Source organism: Durio zibethinus, unplaced genomic scaffold (assembly GCF_047325235.1).
Source record: "Durio zibethinus cultivar Kanyao isolate XHJ-2024 unplaced genomic scaffold, ASM4732523v1 HiC_scaffold_206, whole genome shotgun sequence".
Lineage (NCBI taxonomy): Eukaryota > Viridiplantae > Streptophyta > Magnoliopsida > Malvales > Malvaceae > Durio > Durio zibethinus.
This window is the reverse complement of record NW_028322829.1, coordinates 9,542-14,908: the sequence shown is the minus strand read 5'-3', so window position 1 is coordinate 14,908 and position 5,367 is coordinate 9,542. Positions and strand designations below refer to the sequence as shown.

Sequence of the window (5,367 nt, the reverse complement as noted above, 5' to 3'; positions counted from 1 at the left end):
ATAGGAAAAAAAGATATTTTCGTCGTTTGTGGATCACTCGAATAAATGCAGGAATTCGAGGAATGGGGGTATCCTATAATTATAGTAGATTAATAAAAAATCGGTACAAGAAACAGTTGCTTCTTAATCGTAAAATACTTGCACAAATAGCTATCTCAAATAGGAATTGTCTTTATATGATTTCCAACGAGATTATAAAATAAGGAGATCGGAAGGAATCCACCGAAATGCTTTAAATGAAATGGGGTTCCCTCGAGAATGAACTCGAGGGAGGTAGAGTAGAAATTAATATGATAAAAAAATTCTGATAAGGTCATCAAAACAAGAAAACAAGATGAGCGAAGACGCTCAATAAAAAAAAAAAAAATTTATTTTTCTTCCCCAACCCGATTCGATTCTTTTATTTATTTCTTTTTTCTTACGACACGACAATTTTGATTATCAGATTTTTTGAATAAAGCATCAGTCTACGTTTGATAATTTTGAGTCAATTGAAGGGTAAGCCTATTTATTTCTGGTTCTAAGAGCAGTAGTTCTAGCGGTCGACTCTCTTCTTTCAAATCGTTTCTCATTTCTGGTTCTAGTTCTAGCGGTCGACTCCCTTCTTTCAAATCGTTTCTCATTATTAATAAAGGGTAACGAAGATAAAATACGAGCTTGTTTTATAGCAATAGTAATTAATCGTTGTTGTTTTAAAGTCAATCTATTTACTCGCCTAGATAAGATTTTTCCTTGTTCACTAATAAATCGACTAATTAAACTCATGTTTCTATAATCAATTCGATCCCCCGATTGGATCGGGGGCAAACGCCTACGAAAAGATCGCTTGTATTTATCCATCATTTCTTTATTCCTTATTTCTAAAAATAATCCTATCCTATCCTTTTCTAAAATCCTATTTTGATCGGATCAAATTCAAATTATAGAATTAATAGAATAAATACGATTTGCTTTGTTTTTTTTATTATTGTATTATTTATTTATTATTTATTTCTTATTTATTTGTTTATTTTATTAGTTTATTTTAATTATTTATTTATTATTTATTTGTTTATTTTATTAGTTTATTTTATTATTATATTATTTATAGATATTTATTTAAATATAATTTCATATTTTAATATATTTAATATATAAATATAATTTCATATTTTAATATATTTAATATATAAATATAATTTCATATTTTAATATATTTAATATATAAATATAATTTCATATTTTAATATATTTAATATATAAATATAATTTCATATTTTAATATATTTAATATATAAAATATAAATATAATTTAATATTTTAATATATTTAATATATAAATATAATTTAAATAAATATCTATAACTGTGATAATACATAAATAATAAATAAATATAATTTATAAATATATATAAATATAATTTCATATTTTAATATATTTAATATATAAAATATAAATATAATTTAATATTTTAATATATTTAATATATAAATATAATTTAAATAAATATCTATAACTGTGATAATACATAAATAATAAATAAATATAATTTATAAATATATATAGAACCGACACGAAAATAATAAATAATTAATAAAATAAGAAATAAATAATGAAATATAGTAATAAATACAAAATATAGTAATAACTAAAAAATATAGTAATGAATAAATCATACAATATAATAAATAATACAATATTAACAATATTAAAATTAACAACAATATTAAAATTAACAATATTAAAATAATCATTATGCACGAATAGAAAATAAAAAAAAAAATAGTTAGTGATATTAAAAATCTAATTCCTAATCAATGAAAATCCAACTCCTAATCATTCGAAGACTGTAAACTAAAAATCATTCGAAGACGGTAAACTAAAAAAATAAATAATTGACTCGAGAATAAAGAAAAAAATTATTAAAAAAATAAGAACTAAATAAAAAATAGAATAAAAAAAAATAAAAGAATATTGATACAATCATATACCAGGTTAAAAAGGTTAAAAATTTATTAACGTGCATATCGAATAATTTAAAACTAAAAACTTCACTTTAAAAAGAAAGCGTGGAATAGACAAGGAAATACAAATATAGACTAATATATAAATAAAATATTTGTTATATATTAGTTATATATTATATCTAACTAATTATATACTTAATATTACTTAATATATTATATAATATATATTATTATACCTGAATACCTAATGTCCTATTTTCTCATACTAAATACCTAATGTTACCTAAATACCTAATGTCCTATTTTCTCATATTCTCGGGAAGGGTTGACATACGAGTACTTGATTCGATTTATTTCTTTATCTCCCCGTGAATTGTATGTTTGTAACAATAGGAACAGAATTTCTTCAATTCCAATCGACTAGGCGTATTGTGTCGATTTTTTTGAGTAATATACCTGGAAATGCCCGTTGATTCCTTATTAACGACGTTTCGAACACAACTGGTACATTCCAAAATAATCGTTACTCGGACATCTTTACTCTTGGCCATGAACCCCCTTTGAGTTTTTAATTCACCCAACTCTTCTATTTTCCGATCAAAAGTGAAGAAGAAAGGAATGAAAATAAATAAATAAAAGTTGCTAACTCAAAACCAAATCCTGAAAGATTTCGTTGCAATCAATTGCAATCAATATAGTAAATCAATATGTATTATACTAATAGTAAATAAGTAATACAATGATTTCTAACTCGATTTAGAATCACAGTACGGTATTTTCTTTAAGTATCTTGTAGGATACTGTTGTTCCAGCCACATTTCTCTTTTCGCTCTACTAGTAATTTAATTGGAGCTTGAACCCAAGTTTTGTTGAGGTTCAATCCACTTTTTTCGTTCTACCTTCCTTATTTATTTTATATAATTCTTATATAATTAGAATTCTAAAAAAACTAAATAGAATTATTTCTTATATAATTAGAATTCATTTCTTATATAATTATAATTCTAAAAACAACTAAAGTCAAGGGGGGGCGAGAGATTAGTCACAGATATTTGATTGTATATCGATCTAATCTTTTTCACCCCGTCCCGCGACAATAACTAGAATTAAAAAAAAGGGAATGTTAACGCATCCGGGAAGAAACGATTGATCTCTATCAATAAACCCGCTAAAGAACCGAACCAGAGAGTACTTAGTACCGGTGCTACGGAAAGATATGTTTTTAGATCTCGCATTTAAAATCCTCCTTCTTTATCGTATTACATACATTATGGTAATACATATATAATCACATGTATGTGTGGTTAAAGACCACTTGTATTTGTATATTTGTACCCGGAATTCCTAATTCAAAATTAAAATTTAAATGTACAATGATTCGATAGATAAGATTTTCCTTTTCTTAAAACAGCAAAATAGGTCCCTTTCTGCCTGAGAATTCCCGCCAAAAAGATTCATTTATTATTCATTATATGGTTGTTATATGATATGAGACCAAAAAGAGGAAATGGAAAGATAATTTTTGTATATCAATAGATGAAATAAGGGTGTGGAAAACAAGACAGGGATTCTCTACAATAACATCGTAGGCCAATTGAAAGGGATGTAGCGCAGCTTGGTAGCGCGTTTGTTTTGGGTACAAAATGTCACGGGTTCAAATCCTGTCATCCCTACCTATTACTTCTCCTTTGAGCAGTAAGGAGGGAGCCATTTTAGTTTTAGATTGATTAAAATTAAGCATACATAATCTATCATTTTCTCATATTATATATGATATATGATAGTATAGGTGTGCACGATGTATTGGGGTTATAAAATAAAAGAATCCTCTTTTTTACAGTCTTATTTATTATGATAAGAAAGCGCTCTTAGTTCAGTTCGGTAGAACGTGGGTCTCCAAAACCCAATGTCGTAGGTTCAAATCCTACAGAGCGTGATTCCGCTCTTGTTAAGTCGAAAATTACACCGAACTGAAAAAAAAAAAAAAAAAAAAAAAATTGAACAGCAATTCGAATTTGACCTCCTTGAATTAAATTAATTAAATTAAAATTAAAGGGGTCAGTCAAAAAAAGAGATGTTAATTAATCAAAGGTCCAACTGATCACCACGTATGTATTGTAAATATGCGGTTACGAATAATCCAGCCAAAGTAATAGGAATTAGACCTAAGACGATTCCAAATAGAAAAACTTCAATCATTTCAATTTATTTGAAAGGAGAAAAAGAAAGGTAATATCTATCCCTAAATATTAATCTCTATTGCCCATGAATATCAATAACTAATAATTGATAATTAACACGGTAAGGAACTATAGAATATATGGAATAGGACAGAAAACTTTGTTTTTATTAATTGTTCGTTCATTCAATTAATTTTCAAATAAGTCGTATCTTACTCAGACCAATAAATAGAGCTGAGGTTATAGTTAAAGCCGCTAGTAAAAAACCGAAATAACTAGTTAGAGTAGGCATGAAGGAGCTAAATGAAATATGTTCTTTTTATACATATGTTTATAAAGCACTTACCTAAGTTTCAATTTTTAAAAGAGACGGGGATAAGCAAAAATACCAATTGAAAGAATAAGTTCAATTGAAATTTTTTGATTCATCAATCATTCTAAACGGTATTCACAAAAATAGAGCGGCAGGACAAGAGTAGAAAAGAAAAAGAAATAGATTCATCATCTTTGTAGTTAGGTCAAGAAAAAACCTTTGGATCTAATACAAGAATACAAGAAAGGCCGCCTCACAAATATTGATTAGTAGAATTTTTTTTTTATTCCTTGCTCTTTTTTTTATCTATATCTAATACTATCGACTACTCTTACTTGTTACTAGACGACTAAGCAATTCCTTAAAATAAAAAAAGGAGGGCTTACAACAAAAAACAAAACCTCTTATGCAATTACGAAAAAAAGTCAATTTTTAGATTTCGCATCTAATTGACTTGCGGAAATATGATAATTTCCTTCATGAATTATTATAAACTTGTTGGATTCACGGGTTACCTGATCTTCCGTTTCTAGCCCCAAACCAATAATAGAATCCCCTATATTATATTCCAGGAATTTGAGGAATTTTCTATCGCATGATACGTGGTTATACATCGACAAGCAAGAAGAAGAAAGAAATTATCTAGCACTTCATGTCGATATACTGTTTGAAATTGCGTTGCTGTGTCAGAAGAAGGATAGCTATACTGATTCGGTATACTCTAAAAATACCTTTGGTACAATATTGACGATCTCACAAAGATTGAATTTCAGTGAATTTCCGTTTACTGATCTCATCTTTTACGGAATCGATCCCCTACAAGAATATGCGGAGCTCAGCATGTCTGGAAGCACAGGAGAACGTTCTTTTGCTGATATTATTACCAGTATTCGATACTGGATCATTCATAGTATTACTATACCTTCC

General features: G+C 27.1%; 2 non-coding genes across 2 annotated transcripts; both read left to right on the top strand.

Moving 5' to 3' along the window:
• The first annotated feature begins 3,546 nt into the window (after nt 1-3,546).
• On the top strand, nt 3,547-3,620 carry TRNAP-UGG (transfer RNA proline (anticodon UGG)). The gene has a single exon. It is a non-coding gene; the product is annotated as a tRNA-Pro (tRNA).
• A 189-nt stretch (nt 3,621-3,809) lies between these two features.
• TRNAW-CCA (transfer RNA tryptophan (anticodon CCA)) lies at nt 3,810-3,883 on the top strand. Its single transcript has one exon. It is a non-coding gene; the product is annotated as a tRNA-Trp (tRNA).
• Nucleotides 3,884-5,367: the final 1,484 nt, after the last annotated feature.